This window comes from Macaca thibetana, chromosome 4, assembly GCF_024542745.1.
Source record: "Macaca thibetana thibetana isolate TM-01 chromosome 4, ASM2454274v1, whole genome shotgun sequence".
In the NCBI taxonomy this organism is placed as follows: Eukaryota; Metazoa; Chordata; class Mammalia; order Primates; family Cercopithecidae; genus Macaca; species Macaca thibetana.
Window position 1 is genome coordinate 76638997 of NC_065581.1, and position 21952 is coordinate 76660948.

At 38.1% G+C, this 21952-nt stretch overlaps 1 protein-coding gene and 1 pseudogene across 18 annotated transcripts in view; both read right to left on the reverse strand.

Moving 5' to 3' along the window:
* The window catches only part of HMGN3 (high mobility group nucleosomal binding domain 3), a 1231743-nt gene that overhangs the window by 218675 nt on the left and 991116 nt on the right, over window positions 1–21952 (reverse strand). The window lies entirely within an intron of this gene.
* LOC126953908 (acyl-CoA-binding protein-like) lies at window positions 18901–21619 on the reverse strand (annotated as a pseudogene).

Consider the following 21952-nt stretch of genomic DNA (forward strand, 5'->3'; position numbering starts at 1 on the left):
TTGCTAAATCTAATAATAAACAAATGGGCTTCTTTTATATTTGTTTATATTTTCATTTCACCTTTCTAGCAATTTATATTATATTTCACAGAACTATTCTCTTTCTGATGGGAAAAAACCCTGGTTCTTCACCTTAGATAGTTTGCGAAGCATTGATGTAAACCATAACTGAGTGATAATTATTTTAAGACCAGATTTTTTGTTTTTTGGGTTTTGTTTTGTTTTGTTTTTTTGAGACACAGTCTTGCTCTGTCACTCAGGCTGGAGTGTAGTGGCACAGTCTTGGCTCACTGCAACCTCCCCCTTCCAGATTGAAGCAATTCTCATGCCTCAGCTTCCTGAGTAGCTGGGATTACAGGCATGCCACTACACCTGGCTAATTTTTGTATTTTTAGTAGAGATGGGGTTTAGCCATGTTGGCCAGGCTGGCCTTGAACTCCTGGCCTCAAGTAATTCACCCACCTCGGCCTCCCAAAGTGCCAGGATTATAGGTGTGAGCCCCCGTGTCAAGCCAAGATTAGGTTTCAAAGTCCAAGGTCCATACCTTTGTTAAGATATTTTGGATTTAAAAAAAGCTGTGATGACATCTGAGATTCTTTGAACTGCTTTTTCATAGAATACTCATGAATACTTGAGCCCTCCATGAAAATGAGAGGTCTTATAGAAAAAGTTTTATGGGCTGTTGATTGACTAATTCTACATTTCAGAGTCAAAAATCTATGTCTACTTTGGGTGACTTGTTTCTGTTAAATTTCCTTGAGTCCCTTCTGTCTTCTGATTTCATTCTATAAAATCATAGCAGTGTCTGATTCCGGGAATGACATGTGGTTTTCATTTTTTCAAAAACAACATTCAGCTTTCCATTACTTGTAATCATTGAAGAGCATAATGCACAGATAGCTAGATGGCAGAAATTTCCAAACTCACTTGTAATTAGCTCTGTAAAACATTTATATACCTTTAAAAAATCGTTCTTCCGAGCTGACATATGTAAAGTTAAAGTTAGCTGGCATTTCTGAGCAGAGCCCAGTAGAAAGCAGTGTGAAGAGCCCAGGCTGAGATGATTTTTTCAGTCTGGTTTTTTATTTCATTGATCTCCAAAGTGGGTTATCTATGGGCTGGTAATTGAGAGTTGTCTGTGCATACAGACCTATCTCTTAACTGACTCTAAAACAAAACAAGGAATGTGGCTTCAGTCAAGTCAACCTCTGATGAATGAGGGAGATACCAACCTTCAACCAGCCCCTTTAATCAGAGCACAGAATAATAAAGGATGATGGGATAATTAGAAAACAATTTAGAAAGCAACGTTATATCTTTACTTATATCAATTGTTAGTAAATTAATTAAACTGCAAATGGGTGGCAAGGGTTTTTTTAAGCAAACCCCTAATGTAGAAACTTTAAGGAAAAAGAATGATAGGACTTTTTCAAAACAATCACCAAAAACTGTGCTTTCAGTAATAATTGAAAACAAGTGAAATAGTGTGGATATTTGTCCCCTCCAAATCTAATGTTGAAATTTGATCTCCAATGTTGGATGTGGGGCCTAGTGGGAGGTGTTTGGGTCTTGGGGCGGATCCCTCATGAATGGTTTCATGCCATCCAAGTAGTAGTGAGTGAGTTCTCACTCGACCAGTTCACACAAGAATTGATTGTTAAAAAGAGCCTGGGACCTTTCTTTCCCCCAGCTCTTCCTTTCACTTGTTATGTGATGCCTGCTCCTGTCTATCTTTCACCGTGAGTAGAAGTTCCTTGAGGCCCTCACCAGAAGCGGATGCTGGTGCCCTGCTTCTTGTACAGCCTCCAGAACCATGAGCCAAATAACCTCTTTTTGTTATACATTACCCAGCCTCCCATATTCCTTTATAGCAATACCAACAGACTAAGACAGTAAGAAAAAATTTAAAAAACATATACATGACATGAATGACTTGAAAAAAGAGGGAGAGATAGACCTTTACAAGATACAACTGGAAGTACAAAAGCTATAAAGGAAAGTCTAGATATTGTTTACCGCATAAAAGCATTTTAAAGTCTGTATGAAAAGCAATGCTTTATAAATAAAGCCAAAAGACAAGCAATATGCAGAAGAAAATGCTTGTAACATATAAGACAGATAAAAAATGATAACAGAAAAAACATAAGACTTATTATGCGTCAGATACTTATAAGATGTATGACAGATTAAAAATGATAACAGCAAACATAGGACATTAGACATTATGCATCAGGTGCTATTCAAGACATTTTACATATTAACTCCTTTAATCCTCACAAAGATGAATATTACCTAATGAAGTAGGTACTATTATTACCCTATTTTGCTGATAAGAAAACTGAGACCTTTCTGGTCTCAAGAACAAGGACAAGGTGGAATTCGGATCCAGGCAGTATGGCTCTAGGGTGTGTGCTCTCAGTTACCATATCATAATGTGTCTCTTAAAAACTTTAAAATGTAAATGCTGTATACAGTGTTAACAGTGATGTGGATGACAGCACAGAAGGCAACTACTCTCACCTACTGCAGGTAAGAATGTAAATTGAACAATTTCTCAAGGTCAATTAGATATGACTTAATGAAAAGCCATAGAATTCTGTATGGACATTTGACCCAGAAATTCCACTTGTTTTTTATAGTATCAATTTAAAATGGATCCTTATTCATCGACACATGAATTTTATATACCTTAAAAAAATTACACGAAGTTGGTGGCAATCAGAATCTGGGTGCCGGATTTCAGTTTTTGCTTATTTACAGCACTGCCAGAGTGTACTAAAGTATTCAAAATATGACCAAATTTAAGCAACCTCAGATAATGGTTGTTATTTCTCCCCTCCATACCAAACCATTTTCTGTTCTTGAGTACACAATTGGACTACATATCCCAGCCTTCCTGCAGTTAGATCACATGACTGAGTTCTAGTAATGAATACCATTTCTGGGACAAAGCTTTAAAGAAGGAGGTGTGCCACCTCCAAGCTCTCATTTTCCTTTCACTGACTGGAGGTGGATGATGAATATGAAGCCTCGACGAAGAGAAGGCAAAATGAGTTTGTGTTCCTGAGTTGCTAAGTGGAGAAGAAACGTCCACCAACCAGGAAACACCTGCCTCCAACTGTTAAGTGAGCAATAAATAAACTTCTATTTTGTTTGAGCTATTACACATTTTCTGATCTATTTATCTACAGCTTAATTTATGTTTAAATATGTTTTAAACTGCCACCGAACTGACTTAGTCACATATTTAAACTTTACAGCAGGTCTGTGAAATGTGCTTTCTTTCTGGTCAGCATGGTCACCCGCTTTAATAGTGGCTTCAGATGAGGCACTTTGTGACAGAGGAGCTCTGCCCCTGGTAAGCCGTTTCTCTTGATATGTCTTCAGCTCCTTGATAACAGCTTGTGATGATGATCTTGCAGACTTCTCCAGCTTTTCTGCTGATACGCAGATTCTTCTTCTCAGCAGGCTGGTTCTTGCTCAGCTAGCTAATCATTTTATTGAATCTTCAAGAATCTTGTGTTTGCCCTCCATCATTGTTCTGACCTTAAATTTTCTTATTTTCCACCTTGTCCTTAGTGAAGACTGTGGATTTAAGTGAGTTCTTAGAGTTCTTAGGAGATACCAACTATGTTTCTCTGCTTCTCCTTTTCTGTGTGTGCGTTGAACTTCTCAGCATTTTGGACTATGTAATTAAGAGCTTCATTAATCAACATATTCTTCCACGTGGTGACTTAATACTCTCCTGTTTGGCCTCTTTGTTCACAGCAGCAACCTTGAAGATGTTGTGGAAGTCAATAGTCATTCTTACTTCACTCTGAGGACCACAATAGCGTGCAAGGGTGTGTCAAGCTCATTACTATCTTTGGCCATTCTCTCTCACATTAGTACACCTGGATGTGAATGGCATGTTATCTATGTAAGCAGTGATGGTCTCTATCTGGTGGTAGAAATGACGGAATTACACACAATCAGGACAGCTGAGATTCCATTTACTAGCTCAGTAATCAGAGAATATGTATGACATCCCAGTAAAAAAATGTTGAACATGTTCAGATTTCATCGTATCAGCACCACAGTTATCAGTCTTACTGGGAAGACGCTTGCATTCAGTTCCTGGCTACTGAAGAAATTTTGCAGGAGTTCCAGATAACTTACTGGTTCCATAATAATGAAAACTATTACAATTATGCTAAAGAAGAATACTTAATAACGCAGAAAATGCTCATGATGTCTTTTAATTTAGAAAGCAGGTTATAAAAGTATTACAGTATGATCGCATATTTATAAGTAAAATATATATTAATTCATTTAGCAAATAAATATTAAGCCCCTGCTATGCACATACCAATATAGATACTGGTATTTGTGTGTGTTATGGCAGATTTTAATTTTCTTATTTTGTATTTTCTGATTTATCTACAATGAATATGTATTAATTTTCTAAAAAAAATCACTATTAAATTTTTTTGAATTATAAGAAATGGCTAACGTCATAACAATAAGATTGTATAGAATAAACTGACAACACAGAAGTTATTTCGGCCTTGTGTTCCACAGTGACTCACCAAATATACCCTGCACTGTTTATTTTATTTTTTTCTATTTCACTATTGAAATGAACAGATGCATTTCATGTCACATGGATCTCATGGAAACATGCCAAACATTTTCTTAGCAACCAAACTCCTGTCTTCTGCACTGTGCATGATTAACTAAAACAGCCTGTTGACGGCTTAAAATAAACCTGCCTTTTCCATTTAGCATTTTATCAAATGAATATAATTTCATTTGCTGATGAATTTAGTTCAGCTTCAAGAGAATTTTTCTTTTCTTCATGGGGAGGCTGAAGAATCAGAACTGTCATACCAAAGAATGAAAAGCAAGCCTAGGGAGAACAAGACAGTCTGATGTTTACATGGGTAAAGTAAAAGTATCTTTGTCAATATTACCAGCATTCTCCCTCACCCTCTGTTTTATAGGGTGGAATGCTGATTTTAGTTCTGCCTTTGTATTATGGTGTTTATGTTGCTTGATTACAAACATTAATTTAAATGACTGCTGTGGGGATTACTATTGTTATTATACGTGAGCTCTTGTCTTACTTTTGTTTATTTCTAGCACTTGAGTATGCCCTAAAATTTAATTAGATTCATCTCATAGGATAGTAGACCCTTTGCTGGGGTTCAAAAGTAAAGGGACTAGATGGTATAATCCATCAAGGGAGGAGGGATGTATATTATCAGCAATCAGGAGAGTCAATGCTTTCTTAGAGGATGTGACTCTGCAACTCGGAATGAATTGATATTCTGTTTGATGAATATAAAATATATCTCTGTGTCTACATGTACATGTAGACACTTTGCATCCAAAGACTATAGGAATATTTGCTAAATAAGGAAGATTTAAAGTTTCTTTAAAGATTAACAGCTTGAAAACAAAGTCATCTATGCAGTTAAACCAGCATGTACCTACAGAATCAATGAGAGGAAGAGGGTTGTACTGAATATTATATAGTCCATGCGATTTCCCCACTATCTTTTACTTGTGTCCTCATTTGGAAATAGACAGTGAAAGACAGCACTAATGGCAAATTGCAACACTATTTAAATTTCCACCTTATTTCCCCCAGAGCAAATTCTTAAATGTTAATCATCATCAGGCAGTCAAGTAGACACTTTAGCTGCAGAGAGTTTTATGTTTTTCCTGGGGAATAAAGGCACGACAAATACAAAACATAATCCTGATAAATCCACTCTTTCTGATTCCTGCTCTATTTACATTTTCAGAAATAATCTTGATGTATTGTATTTAACATTAGACATAATCAATATAAGATTGATAGACATTTTACATTAAACATTGTAAAAATAGCTGCTCCCACATTTAATATTCTTCTGTTACAAGTCTGAATTCTTCATTACTTAAGCGAGGTTATGATGCTGGTCGGCTACTTTGGAAAATGTCACTATCTTCTTCAGGTTTGTTTCTGAAAGTGTACTAACATTTTCAAAACCTGGTTTCTAAGTTGAGAAAGATCCAAGTGAAAGATCACAATGACTATTTGAGACTAATCCTACTGACGGCATTACTTCCTTTATGGAGGTAAGACTTGATAACTAGCATTCTCTGCCATAGCCTACAGAGAAGGTTACCTTCTCTGTAGCTTCTGGGAGCTACTTGCAGGTGCTTAGAGCTTTATTAATTATACTCAGCTGGGCCGAGGGAAACTAGAGATGAAATATGGGAAAAATTCCAGAGTCTGGCATGTGAGCAATCATAAGCAGTTCATGGAAACCTCAGAGTGTCTCAGCTTTCCTGCTTTATATTCATTAGTTTCTTTTTCTCATATTAATAAAGGTCAATGCTGTTAGTGCCTACCATATCCATAGAAAGGAGCTTGATCTTGAACTGAGTCGTTCCCTTACTTTTGGGGATGGCTTTGTTGTCAGTATGCTTGGTATAGCTTTGTCTTTTTCTAATGAATAGCCCTTTACTTTATTCCAAAAGATCGTATGCTTCTTAGAAGTGTTTCTGTTTTTTAGTTAAAATTACATTTTAGTTTTAAAACTCAATTAAAAAATCAGTAGTTATTTATTGATGGCAGGATATTAGTTGCTATACTAAATCCTATAGATGAATTAATTCTCACATTGACACTAGGAAGTAAAATCAGGTCTTTCTGATGCTCTATAATGAAGTGAAAAAGAACACACCACACCCACATTAAGAATAGATTACATGTCTTAGTTAGTCAGCCAAGGAAAAAGAAACTCTCTGAGGCAGGACCAATATGGCCTGACTAACAAGGATTTCCCTGGTCTCTGCTTCCTGAGAAAGTCTACCAGGAAGGTCATATCCACACATAGTAAAGACCATCAGTGTCTAAATGTCCCTGATAGTAGACCTGCATCCAACTTTCCAGGCTTCCCAAATAATTACATCTTCACAACCCAAAGTATTTTCTAAATCCCATGTTCTTATAATTACAGCAGATTTCAGAACATCATACCTTTGCAGTGGTGTTCCTTTAAAATGAGGTACATAAACTCCTTTAATTATACAGTGAAATAAAAATATAGTTCATTTTCAATATAAGGATTGGGGCAACTAAAATCTGGTCACTTGAAGAACTAATTTCTGGTAAAAAGATGAGGAACTAAATTATAGAGATTTGTTAATATAGTATTGTAAGTTGTCAGGATAATTTGGGAATAGTTCTTTCTAGATCAATGGATGGATTGAATAAGAACATCTTTGACTTATGATTCTAAAATGTGGTACGACATTTTTGCAAATTTCATCTTGAGGAAATACTTTTCTGTAAGATTTTCTCCCTAAAGCTAGATTAGATCTCCAATGGGAGTACCCGTACTCCCTGGAAGTCTGGAACAAAACAGGAAATACTTTCTTGGCTCTGCAATGGCATACTATGGTTGCCTAAACAAAAAAGGGCAAGGTTGTCTGGTACTTGCATAAATAGATAACTAGAAAGATATAGACATGGGTGTACATGTGTGTGTGTGTATGTGGATGTGTGTGTGTACAATTAAGAAGTCTATATGTATATGGATATAAGCTTATACATATACATACATATAAGCTTCTCAGTTCCAAATATAGCAACATAAAGAACACTTCAGTTATTAGGAAAAGATACTCTTTCAATGCAGGCTCTAGGGTGCACTGTCTAATTCAGTAGCTACTAGTCATATGTGGAGTTATATAAATTTAAATGTAAACTAATTTCATGTAAATTAATTTAAAATTCATCTTCAGAGCTGCACTAACCACGTTTCAAGTACTCCACATGTGGCTAGTAGCTACCATATCAGATAGCACAGATGTAGAATCCTTCCATCATTGCGGGAAGTTCTACTGGACAGTGTTGGTCCGGAAATGAAGGAAATATTTTAAAAATGCATTTAATTAGGGCTTGTTAGTCTTATCCTTTCAATAAAGTCTTCCCTGAACTAATTTCTGTTGTAGATTACTAAAATGGGCTATTTTATTATGCTGTTCACATATTCAACTTCTAATTGGAGGTTGATGAAGTTCTCTCATTTACGACAGTATCATTTGCACCACATTTTCCAACTGCATTAAGAAGTTAAATTATCTCACAGAGGATAACAAAAGACAGGGAATTTACTCAACAGTCTAGAACATATAAATATAAATATGTATGAGGTTGTGTGTGTGTGTGTGTGTGTGTGTATGTGTGTAAGTTTGTGTTGACTGAAAACCAAAGTTGAGGATGCCGTGCTCCCACATTGTGAAGTGAAATGCTAAGCATACTACTAGCTTATCTTTGCAACCTTCTCAAGAAGAGTCCAGTCAAGTCCAACAGGGACTTCTGCCCTGCACAAGGAAATCATTAGAGAAGATTTTTTGAAGAAATGTCTAAGAGCAAAGAATTACCAGTGGCTCTCAAAGATTCTGTTTGCAAGTGGCATACTGCTCATATTTCACTTGCCAAATCAAGTCATGTGACCAAACCTGCCATCAGTGGGGTGGAGAAGTATAGTCTTCTCACAGAGAGTAGCAGCAAATAATTAGGGACAATAGTATACCTGTCACAAGACCTTTTTGCTAATGATAAACATCTCACTCTCTGTATTAGTTAGGGTTCTCCAGAGAAACAGAACCAGTAGGATATACATATAAAGATATAAGGAGATTAATATGGGAATTGGCTCACATGGTTATGGAAGCCAAGAAGTCCCATCGTATGCCATCTGCAAGATGGAGAACTACGAATTCAGACTGTAATTCATGTTGGGTCCAAAGGCCTGCGAAACAATAGGAGCTGCTGGCATAAGTCTCAGAGTCAGAAGGCCAAGAACTCCAGTATTTCAGAGCAGAAGATGGGTGTCCCAGCTCATGGAGGGGGGGAGAGAGAGAAAAAGAGAGAGAGAGAGAGAAAATTCGCTCCTTCTCTGTCTTTTTGTGCTGTTTAGGTCTCCAACAGATTAGATGATGCTGCCCACATTGACGAAGGCAGCTACCTCAGTCCACTGGTTCAAATGCCTTTCTCTTTCAGAAACACCCTCACAGACACACCCAGAAATAATGTTTTACCGGCTATCTGGGCATCCCTTAATGTGTCAGTCAAATTGACACGTAAAATTAACCATCACACTCTGTCTTTTATTTATCTTGTTATGATACAGCTGGTTTCTAGATGGTATTTTTTTTTTTTTTTAAATTTTAGACAGAGTCTCGCTCTGTAGCCCAGACTGGAGTGCAGTGGCACAATTTCGGCTCACTGCTAGCTCCACCTCCCAGGTTCACGCCATTCTCCTGCCTTAACCTCCCGAGTAGCTGGGACTACAGGCACCCACCACTATGCCCAGCTAATTTTTCTGTATTTTTTTTAGTAGAGATGGGGTTTCACTGTGTTAGCCAGGATGGTCTCGATCTCTTGACCACCCGATCCGCCTGCCTCAGCCTCCCAAAGTGCTGGGATTACAGGCGTGAGCCACCACACCCGGCCTCTAAATGGTATTTTTATATCTGCTTAGAAAAAATAACCCTATTTTTAGAACAACTGAGGTATCTGGTTTTTCAACATTATCAACAATAGACCACTGTGGTTTCTTGGAGTCTCTTATCATCCTTGACCTAGGCTCAACTGCACTGGTTGCCCTCCTACTATACTCCGAATCTGTAGAATGCATAAAAAGCAGAGGACACTTTGTTCATTACTCTGCCTGTTTTAGTGCCAGAGATCCTGGCCTGGAGTCGGAAGTCTGGTAGGGAACAATTTGGACAAATTGAATAGAAGGTGTTATTTATGGCCATGAGGACAGAACAAGAATACCTGCTGCTGGAAAGTTTTATAAGATGATGATCATGTTTTCTTTCTCATTAGCAGGGTATTTCAAAGGTGAGTGGTGGTCGCTTTATTTATTATAAACAAATACCACTGAGCCTTAACTTTTGGAAGAAGCTTGTATTAATCAACACAGCACACAGAAATGACACCTGTGAGACAGGTGTTTTCATCTCCATTTTGCAAAAGAGCCAGCAAAACAAAGAGAGATTAAGCGACTTGCCCAGAGTGTCACAACTCAAGTGCTAGAGATGGCGTCTGAGCTTGAGTCTTCCTGATTCCAGATTTACACATGGATCTGGTGAGCATCTTCCTACCCATATCAACAAGTAGCATTTGTCAGGTGGTATACTGCATTTGCCAGGCCTCTTGCCAAAGGCAGTATCAACATTGGTTGATTTGTCTTTAAAATTACCCTGCAAAATAACTATTATTTCTTAGTATTCTATGGTTAGGAAATTGAAGCTTAGAGGGGTAAATATGGCATGAAAGATTACACTGCTAACAAGTGTTGGAGCCAGAATTTTAAACCAAGTCTAACTCTAAAGTCACTGTTCCCATGGCTAACTAACCTCTACTGTTACAGCTTTAATGCTTAGCATCTGCATCCAAAACTAGGGGTGCCCTGAAGTGGAAAAAGGCAGGATATCTGAAGTCATACCAGAAAGGCAAGTAAAAAGAATAAAAGTACTTGAGTAAAAACTCATGGGATTGGATGATGGTGTAGGTTTATGGTGGAAATGAGAATATTAAAATGAGAATTACAGAAGAAAATCACTTAATCATGAAATAGAAATGGACTTCTGTCCCTGAAGCTCTTTGGTTAATTTTGCTTTTCAGATCTAATTTTTTTCTTAAGCATGCTTATTTTGATTCTAATCCAGTTGAAGCAAGCTTATAATTAAAGTGGCATTTACTACATTGGACATTTTTCATACTGATTAGATAGGAGTGTCTAGGGCAGCGAAAGGCCCTTGGGATCTGAGCACATCCAATGTCTTGATCACACAGTAGAAACAGGCAACCAAAATCCAGCCTTGGTGAGAGACAGTCTGAGTCAGAGGGATTGTTAGATGATAAGCCAAAGCAGAAGCCAGGGAGTGCACCCGGAGATACTCATTGCTGGGAGGCTCTGTGTTCATCTTGTTTTAATCAGTTGACCATTAAAAGAGAGAGAAGAAAAAATGAATGAAAAATTGTTAGGATAACTGAGTCAGATGACAATTGTGTGCAACTCAAACATACCTAATACTAAAACAAGAGGTATTCTGATGGAAGTTAGTACACAGATTGACATGAGTTGTCCTTTCTGACACTTAGAACCAATCTTTTTCTAAAGAATTGCTACCTCTCAAAATGGTTGGATATGAAAATTAGGACCTAGCTGGATCAACTCAATGGAAGCTAGTATATGACTTCTTAACTATTTCAACTAGAAGTATGTACCAGGCTATGTCACTGATGTCCAAATAACCCCTGCAACACTTAGACATCCTTCCACAGAAAATTATTCCGAATTCCTATATTTCTAGAATGATGCCCAGAATTTAAAATAATAGCCCCATGTCTTGCTACTCATTGTAACTGAGAATGCAAATGTCCTTGGATAGCTGGAAAAATTGCAGAAAAAATGATAAAGGTTTTTCGGCATGACAATCAGTTCTACAGACATCTAGCTCTGCCAGAATGGAGGCAATTATTTATTGTTGATTAAGCAGTGGAAGTCGTGGTTCTGGGTTTAAGGAAGACAGTTTTCTGGCCAAGAGGATCTAGAAAGTGCCCTTGGAACAACTGACTTTCCAGGATATTCATATACTCTATGGTCACTGACAAAAATATAAAGGATCTGGGCTTGATTTTAATGAAAGAGTGAATGTTCACCCTCACTTCTTAGAATATTGAGTAGAAAATCAAAGGCTTTTCTCTAATCTTCATTCCTCTCTTTATTCCACTCTTGGAGCCTGGTTGTAAACCTTGGTATCCTGTACCTATGGTGAGTCTACAGACGGACTGGGTTGTTCAGAATCTTCCCTCTTGTAATACACTACTACTTTATATAAAGAATGACCCCAATCATAGGTTCTCTTTAGAGGAGAATTTAAAACTATGGGGAAAACAGTAATTTTGTCCCACTACAAACAAATCAATCTGTGATTTGTGTATTGAGACTCCCCCAGAGAGATTTGGGCAATTAAGAATTGGAAACCCTTAATTAGAATGAAAAAGACTCAGCGATGGTAGATGGAGATGCTGATGAGTTCCAGAAGGGCTCTCTGTGTGTTAAGAGTTGGGTAGTCAATATGCAATGTAACATCTAGAGTAGTGTGGAACATTTCATTACCAAACACTGTAATCATGCTCAGGGCTCCCCTGGAGTGGCTCATCATGTGCCCTGACCTCAGGGTCCTATTTCTTCTGGTGTGGTTTGGGGTGTATTTAGTGAGTAAATGACCATGCTTTCCCCCAGTGGAACTAAAGAGGACAGGTTGGATACAATAGCTTCTAGAGCTGGCATTGGACTTTGTCAGCAGTGTGGCTTTTATGGTCATTGATCATAAGCAAAGACAGACTCTTTCTGTCCCTCTCTCTGCCAGACATCCCTCTAGTGTCCAGGTTTCCCTTCTGCGGCTGAGTGGTATACATAACACCCTTTCTATGTGCCAGGCTATGTCACTGTAAGGCCCTTCTGATAATGATAAACAGCTCACTCTCTGTATTAGTTAGGGTTCTCCAGAAAAACAGGACTATTAGGATATACATACAAAGATATAAGGAGATTAATATGGGAATTGGCTGTAAGCAATTATAAGCAGTGACATAGCCTGGTACATAGAAACAGCCTCCCCTTTTCTCTACACTTAAATTCTTCCTGTTCTTTAACATGGAGCTGGGACTTCACCTCCTGCAGACAAATATCTACATATTACCCTCCAGTTTATTTTTTATTTTGTTTGTTTAATTGTGACTTTCTTCAATGTACTGTAACGCCCAGAATGCTGAACATAATTCTAACAGGAAGCCTTCAATTAAAATGGAGTAATGCTGAGGTACGTTTGAAATACTTGCTATTTTGGAATCTAGGAAAGCAAATGTCTACGGGAAAACAGGAAAGTCGGATTCAACATCTAGACTTTTTAACAGTAAAGATTCCAAAGAAAAGACTGTATTTAGGAAAATGAACGAATACTGTTTACTTTTACATAGAAATCTAAAAATAAGTGAATGAGTATATGCATTGGAGAGAGTGACAGAATTAAAAGTAAGACGTCTGCAAAGTGATACAGGAAATAGAATAGATAATCTGGATATTACAGGCCAAAAGCAACATAAAACACCTAACGATGTTTTTGGTATAGTGGAAAAATCAACAGTAATCTGAAATTTTCTGTCCTTTTGCAATATTAACAAATTTTATTTTATTGTTGGATAGTCTCTCTGCCAGCTTTCTAGAATGATCTGGATATATTACTGACTTTTCTAACTTTATTTCCCCTGCTACTATTATTTTATGTATTACTCTGTGGACATCTTATTTTCTTGCCTACAGGGAATAATTTAACTTAAATATTAACATTAGTCATTTGAGCATAGTATTTCACGGACATTTTTATCCCTCTGTTTTTTTAAGATCATCCATTACTTTTACTCTGTTTCCTGTGTTGACGTTTTTCATGCTGTTTGCAATAATTTTCAGTAGGAAAAAAGTTTAAATGCATACAGTGACACTTCCATGAAATGGAATTTTCAAAGACATTTGTTTCTTGGATCTGTTGCTACGATTTTAAAATAGGAATGTTATACCCAGGAAAATATGCAATGTGGGAGCAGGACATATTTTACCACTGTGGGTATGTTCAAATTTCTAAAAATATTTTTGTTTTCTTTCTCTTTTTAAAGTTTGACAAGAAAATATTTGTGCACTCAAATTTTTTTCCCTAGTTATTGAGTTGTTTTTTCTCATTGTTCCTTGATACCATCTCACCTAAGTATATGATTTCAGTGTGTTTCTGGTTGGACTCCTGAGAGATGGCAACGTCAAGCAGGTTTATTTAGCTGTGTGTTGAACAGAACTGCAGGAAGCAAGCAAAGGCTGTTAGCAGAAGCCAGGAGGAGATCTTTAAAAGCATGATGAGCTATGTTACACACACCAAGGGCACAAATAAATTGCATTTTGCACCATCCTCAGAGATATCGCTGGTAGGTGGTAGAGTGTTCAGGAGTCAGAGCGCTAGTCCAGGATCAATGCAACAGCAGCAGCGTGGAGGTGAGAGAGCCGAGGATGCCGGGAGCCACCTGGTTCCCACAACTGACGGAGCAGGACCACCGCCCTCAGCCTCAAGCTGTTCCTGCAGCTTGGAAACTATCGGCTAAGCTGGCCCAGAGTATGAGAATTTTCTAAAAGCTGAAGGGAGACAGTCCCTCTAGTGCATGGGTATTCCAGTCATTAGATCCAAAGACAAGCGCAGCTTCTATTTAAAAAAAAAAAAATAGCAGATAGCTGCAGGGTTAGCTCTTCCCCCAATGGCTGTTCACATTGATTTGCTTCATAGATTGATTGCTTTTGGCATTCGCAACCCTCCTGAACAACAGGGGGAAAAAACCCAGTGACTGGGCCAAATTCACAAATGATGAATGAACGTGGAAGACACATTTGGTGTCACACTCACTTGCAATGGATAACAGCATTTAAAAGTAGTAACAGCTGGATTCAAGTTTTTAAAATTAGGGCTGTATTATTAATGGGGGAATTGGGACACTGGGAGTCTGAGAGGGAGATTAAAAGCTTATTTGAAATGAATGGGCTTTCTGCTGCACCTTGGGATGGCAGCCACCAGGCGGACATGACACACGGCTCTGGCCCCTTGTCAGACAACTTTTACTCAGCTGGATTCAGCATTAGACCTTGGTGTGCAATGAGGACACTCTAACAAGGAGCGGCACAAAACTTCTTTTGTATTTATTGTGGGGATTTTGTAAAGTATATTGTCCAATAAATCTCATATCATCTTCTTCATGAAGACATCCAGGAGAAATTCCTCACACATCTTACAGACAGGAAAAGCTATGTTCTCCAGAGAAATGATGCTAGTCCACTTCATAAACACTGAATCTTGTGACTGCCAGAGTTTCCCTCCTGCCTTGGTCCCGGTGAAGCAAGTGACTGGGTTTAAGACTAGAATGGGACCTTCTGTATACACTGATATTCAATACTTTTATTCCTGGCTTCACTTTGCTTTCTCACCCTTTTTTTTCTTTCTCTCCTATTACATGCATTTATGCAATGAGGAGGAAGATAAACAGTCAGTACACATTTTTTAGTGATAAATTATCATTTTAAATTTTGCCCAAGTGGCAATATTGTTATAAAAGAAAATATCCTTAATTTTTAGGAAAGGCAGATCCAAGTATGGATGGGAGTGAAATGATGTGCAACTGCGATTTGCTTTAAAATACTTCAGCAATCGAAGGGGTAGATAAAACAAGGAGGGAAACATTTTGAAAACTGAATATAGGTGGGTTTTTAAAACTATCCTTTTTAACTTCTGTGTATGTTTAGGAATTTTAATTAGAAAATGTTTTCCATTTGGATCAAATTTTTGATATAGTGGGAGGCCAAGTTTCTTGTCAACTTGACAGTGATTTCCATCAGAAAATGTTGACTAGTTTTTCATATATTCTTCTGAAACTGGTTTGACTGTTTAGTTTTTCTCCCCCTGCCTTGTCAGTTGAAGCTTCAAGTCATACAATCTAAGACAGAATGAAGGCAGCAAATCTAAACTCCAAGGCTACATAAAATGTGCCAATCCACAGGTAGAAACACTCACATGTGCTTAGAAACGCTCTGCTTTCCTCCTCGATTACCCAAATTCTCACTCTGAGCTTCTATTTCTCCAGATCTAGACCTGGGAATTTAATATCTGAAGACTCATATAGGGCTGATGTACCCTAAGTTGCAAAATTTCATGCATATTTCATACTTACACTCTTCATATGTCAATGGTGCTATTGAGTTTGGTTACTTTCTCTATCTGTGTGGTTTCATCACCAGTTTATTCACTCCTATATAAAACTTAGGATTTGAGATAAGAACTGGAATTTAAATGAGCTTTAGGAAAGAGTGTATCTTGGTTAGAATATAAGAGTCTGAAAAGTCTGCTGTGGGTGCTAAGCTGGCTAACTAAGGGAAATGGTGATGCTAACAGAAATTTGTCATGTGTCTTCAGAGTATTGTCTGGCAACTGATTAAAACAGAGGAAGAGTGAAACAACATCTGCTTCTCTCCACCTCACACTGATAAAATGGTTGAATAAATGCACTTTGCTTATGGCCATGAAGAACACAGGGGACTTCATCTTTCCAAGTGTTTTCATGCAATGCTCAAGGCTAATTCTTTTGGTCCTGATGTTTTATTTCTTAGCACCTGCTGGATCAAGAAGCACCCACAAGGATCATTTCTCAAAAATGTCTGAAACTATATCTATTCTGACTATGAACCTTGATCACAATTCAAACCCTTAGGCTACTAAAAATAAAATGTTCTGATTGTTTTCAGCATTACCCACTAACTTTTGCTTTCTATTTCCATTTTCTGTCTTCTGGGGGCACTTTTTAAACAGAGTCTGAAAGTGCTATTCCTTTTTTTTTTTTTTTTTTTTGAGACAGAATCTCTCTCTGTTGCCAGGCTGGAGTGCAATGGCGCAATCTCGGCTCACTGCAACCTCTGCTTCCGGTTCAAGCAATTCTCCTGACTCAGCCTCCCGAGTAGCTGGGACTACAGGCACGCACCACCATGCCCAACTAATTTTTGTTTTTAGTAGAGATGGGGTTTCACCATGTTGGCCAGGATGGTCTTGATCTGTTGACCTCCTGATGCACCTGCCTTAGCCTCCCAAAGTGCTGGGATTACAGGCGTGAGCCACCGTGCCCAGCCCGAAAGTGTTATTCTTACTATGACCTACAGTGGTAATATTTCACTTAAAAACCAGTGCTATGCCCATTGCTGGTTAACAAGCTTTGGAGAAGTATTAGGTTGAACCATAGAAACTGCCACAAATGGTCAAATATTGAAAATTTTATATGCTTCAGCTCATAGTCTCTTTCACACACATTCTCTTTCGTATTTTTTTATAATTTTATTTTTTATACGACTTAATGGACACATGCTGATTTCCTGTATATCATCAACACTCCGGAGCCATGAGGGTAAGATCAGAGCTGCAGGAGCCCAGACACGTACTTTGTCACCTGCCAAGTGAAAGACAATGAATGGAGTTCCCTAAATTATTCAGTGAACTTTTTGGTGTCTATGTTGCCTAATTTTATTCCCTTTCTTTGTGTTTAAGAAAGATCTAATACCCACATAGAATATCAAGGCTATTAAACTCTAAGCAGATTGCCAACCTCAAAGCTTAAGTTTCTGTTATCATAGGCCTCATTTCTCAAATTTGTATAAATGTAGATATGATAGAAAACCAGAAGATGTTTGGTAAACATGGTCAGTTTTACTCAGTGATGAATGGTTTCAGTCATCATTTTTTGTATTAAAGGAAACATAAATATACTATAGAGTATAATGCAAACACTACATGGATTTTTCAGATAAAATCTGACACGTGAAAGGCATGTTCCGCATTTAGGGCTATTGCCAGGCCCAGAACCATGGGATGAAGTTTTACTCCTTCTGTCGGTAGATGAAGTTTAGTGGAAGGTTTGAGTACCTGACCCCTGAGTGCAGGAAATGCATAGAAGTAGCAAAGTCTGAACAACACTGAGAACTACACAGTAAAATTAGCACATAGGATTTATTATCCTTTGTTGAATGAGTATATGAGTATATGCTGATGATGATGATGATGAAAATGACCATGATGATTTTTAAAAAAAACTAATATTTTTGGAGTTCTTACAATGGGCCTAAGTATTGGTGCACAAGTATTCCAGGGATTGGCAAACTACATCCTGCAGACCAAATTCAGCCCACTGACTGTTTTTGCAAGTAAGATTTTATTGGAATATAGCCACACCAAGTCATTCAGGTATTTTCTATGGCTGCTTCCATTCTATTTAATACAAGGGCATACTTGAGTAGATGCAACAGAGACAACATAGTCCACAAGGCCTAAACTATTTAGTATCTGGTTCTTTACAGAAAAAATTTGCCAATTCCTGTATTAGTGCATTAATTCTCATAACAAGCTTATGAGGGAGATTCTAATATTAATTTCGTTTTGCTGATGAAAAAACTAAGGCACAGAAGGTTATTTACCTTACTCAAAGTCATAGAGCAAGTAAGTGGCAGGGCAGTATTTGAATCCATCATTCTGGCTGTAGAGCCCACATATCTGAAACAACTCACTATAGAGATCCTTCTAGATAACAGAAAACATATTCAAAGTCACTTTAAAAACACAGGCCCTAAGTTGATAGCCTCCTAGTAAATGCTGTTAATATATCCATAACTAGAAAAGAAGGTGCCAAATTATGAGGATGGTGAGCAAGAAACCTGGAACATGGAAAAAATAGCATCTGTCTTAGCCAGTTCAGGCTGCTATAACAGGGCACCATAGATTGGTGGCTTATAAACAATAGATATCTGTTTCTTATAGTCTGGAGGCTGGAAGCCCAAGGTCAGGGTATGAGATGGTTTGAAAGTTTGTCCCCTCCAGATCTATGTTGAACTGGGATTCCCAATGTTGGAAGTGGGGCCTAGTTGGAGGTGATCGGATCATGGAGGCGAAACCCTCAGGAATGGTTTAGCACCATCCCCTTGGTAGTAAATGAGTTCTCCCTCAGTTAGTTCATGTGAGATCTGGTTGTTTAAAAGCATCTGGGACCTCCGCCTTCTCTCTCTCTTGCTCTCATTCTCACACATGATAACACTGGCTCCCTCTTTGCCTTCTGCCATAATTGTAAGCGTCCTGAGCTCCTTACCAGAAGCAGATGCCAGCACCATGCATCCTGTACAGCCTGCAGAACTGTGAGCCAATTAAACTTCTTTTCTTTTTAAATCACCTAGCCTCAGGTATTTCTTTGTAGAAATGCAAAAATAGACTAACACAGGGTACCAGTAAGGTTGGGTTCTGGTGAGGGGCCTCTTCCAGGTTGCAGACAGCTGACTTCTCATTGTATCCTCACATGGCAGAAAGAGAGCCAGAGAGGTAATTGGGGTTACTTTAGGGCACTAGTCCCATTCATGAGGCCTCCACCCTCATGATCTAATTACTTTCCAAAGGCCTCACCTCCTAATACCATCCCATTTGGAGTTAGGATTTGAACATATGAGTCTGGGGGAAAATACAAACTTCAGTTCATTGTAGTGTCTAAAAACATCACAGCCCCATCCACTTGATGCCCACTCCCCATGTGCCAGTGGGAAGTTCAAAGAATCCTGAAACATCTAAACAGAGCCCTTAAAAAAATTAAAAACCATGAAATCACTAAAACTATTGCTCTAGCCAAAGCTGATTCTTCCTGAATATGGTTTGCAAATCCCAATTCCATGTTTGTGCATTCCCTAAGTTGTTGTTTTCTACTCTTTGCCCTCCCAATACCCACAATGAAAGTGGAAGGAAATTCAGACATTATCTGAAGGAATGTTAATAATGATGGGGAGTGTCAGGTTTACACTGGGGTGATCATGAAAATGCTGTTCTTTTAATGTCATATTCGAGATTCCTAGACAGCAAACGTTATGACTGCTTAGTGAATTTCTTAAGATCTTGCAATGTGCATGCAAATACATAATAAATACAAGAAATGATCTCGTGTTCAGGCTTCTGTTAACTAGAATGCCCTGTTAATTGTTACTCCATACTTCTATAATAATGGATCTCAGAAACTTGTTGAGGTTGCTTCTTAATTATCCAAAACCTGTGTTCATTATAGTTTTTTTTTAAGTCATGAATACACTTTTAATTGATCTCAGATTAAAAACTACTCAAGGAAGGTCAGTAATCGTTTTCGCCCCTAATCTGTTAGAGCCCTGTGGTGAGCAGCCTTGAGGAGCTGGGTTAACTGGTTATTTTCCCAGTTTCCATCATCTGCAGTATTAGAAAAACAAGGCACTGCCTCAGTTTAGGATAAACACATGGCTGGTAACCAAATCCAGTCTCTTACATTCCGTGTTTTTTCTTTAGCTCTTCTACTTTGTTGATGTAAGCTTTCATGGCATCTTCCTTGGTAGTCCCTTTCAGCTCATTCCAGGTGTCCCACTTGGTCTTACCCTTGAAGTCCAACAGCCCAGGCCATTCTATATTTATGTTGCCCGCAGTTGCTTGTTTGTAGTGGCTATAGATGAACACATCTCATCATCCCCTGGCTCAGTCTTAAGGTGTTTGACATCTTCCACAGCTTTCTCAAACTCAGCCTGAGACATCCTGGCCAGCTTGCAAGGACTCCAGGGAACCCATGGAGGAGGAGAGAAGCAGGAAGCAATCATCATAGTTTTAAAATTAAATATGTATACTCTGCTTAATTCTTTTACAGATGCACTCTATATATGTATATATAGTACTATTTTCTTTTAAACTGGTAACAGGTTCCTTACAAAATTGTTGATAGTTTTCTGTCTCTGATAATGGAGATGTCAGCTTACCTTTGGAACTGGCTTCTTTTTCGTGGTGGATGGGGGAATCCTCAAGTAGTCCTTTGTGTGGTATAAATGTAAAGGAAATAACCATCCATGAGCTGATAAGGGTAGATAATTGGATATTTGTGGGATCTAGCACAAGGCTCTGGCCTTTTGAGTAGATGATGTCTCATAGCCCTCCTCAAGTGAGTGTCCACCTCAGACTCCCACTCTCAAGTTCAGAGTTGTCAAAATGGCCTGATGGGCCTCCAAAGCCCTGGTGAAGATGACCAGCAAAGGTAATTAAGTCCAAAGACAGAATTTGTGATAAGGGAGAAGAGCCTGCATTGGTGACCCTGATTCAGTGTCAGGGCCTTGATCAGATGGAGGAAGCACTCATTCTGGACTTAGTGCACAGCTGATATCAAAACTTCCTTGGACCAGTACCTCCAGTGCTGTGGGTGTATCCTGGGGAAATGACTGAGGTTGTGATTAGATTACATATGGCTGATTCCTAGACAACTTGAAATGAAGGCTATATGTCTTGTGGGACACCCATGGCTGAGTCTGTGGAGAAAGGGGTAGTTTCTCAAGGAACATATTGGTTATTTTACCAGCAAAAATGCAAACGAATAGCAGGGTGCAAACAAAAACAACTGACTATACCATAAATACTAAAAATGGTTTCCCCCTTTCATAAAAGGTAAGCAAATGCCTATGCCTTTCTCAAGTTCAAGAATTATTATAACCATGCTTCCATTTCCAAAAGAAGGAAACTGTACCCATAGTGACTGTATAGAAAAAGAAACACAACAGAGGTTCAGAGTCATAGCTGGGCTGACTGCCTGCACACACCCAGCTGTTTTCTTAAAATCGCAAAGCCCGTGGAAGTTCAAGACTCTGTTGTTTTGGCCCAAATTACATATTTCAACACTTTATTGTTTGCTTTTGATGTCTGGGTTAGTAATTTTAATGCAAAAAGGACCATCTGGGAAAAACATTTTTTTGTGTGTCTCATATGGGTTCTTTACGATAAGCAAAAATGCTCATTATTTAAGCAAAAATGTTTTTAATATGGAGCTGCAATGATGTTGTGAATAAGGAGTTACATCATTGTGATATCCACTTCTGTGCCCAGAAAAACAGAAACACATTGCTTTGTATTCATGAGGAAAGTGTAGAGATCCCTGCAAGAAATGCGTTTTAGAAATTGCCCCAAATATTACCCTAGAATACATTCTTTGTTATTAAGCTTTGTTAGAGCATAAGGGAAAAAAAATGCTTCAGTAAACTTTTTCAAATGATCTTTCATAAAATTACAACATTTCTTAATATATTTTTAAATCAAGAAAGCCACATATACAATATTAACTGGGAAAGGATATTTTTTAAAAAATTCTTGAAAATAACAGATTGGCATAATCAAATCAGGTGAGTTCTGGTGATTACTGAGAATAAAACACCTGGATTCAATAAATCTTAAAGTACTTAACCATGTAATAAAGCACAGAGCGATGGAAGAAAATGTGTAAATTTGAAGTCTCATCTAC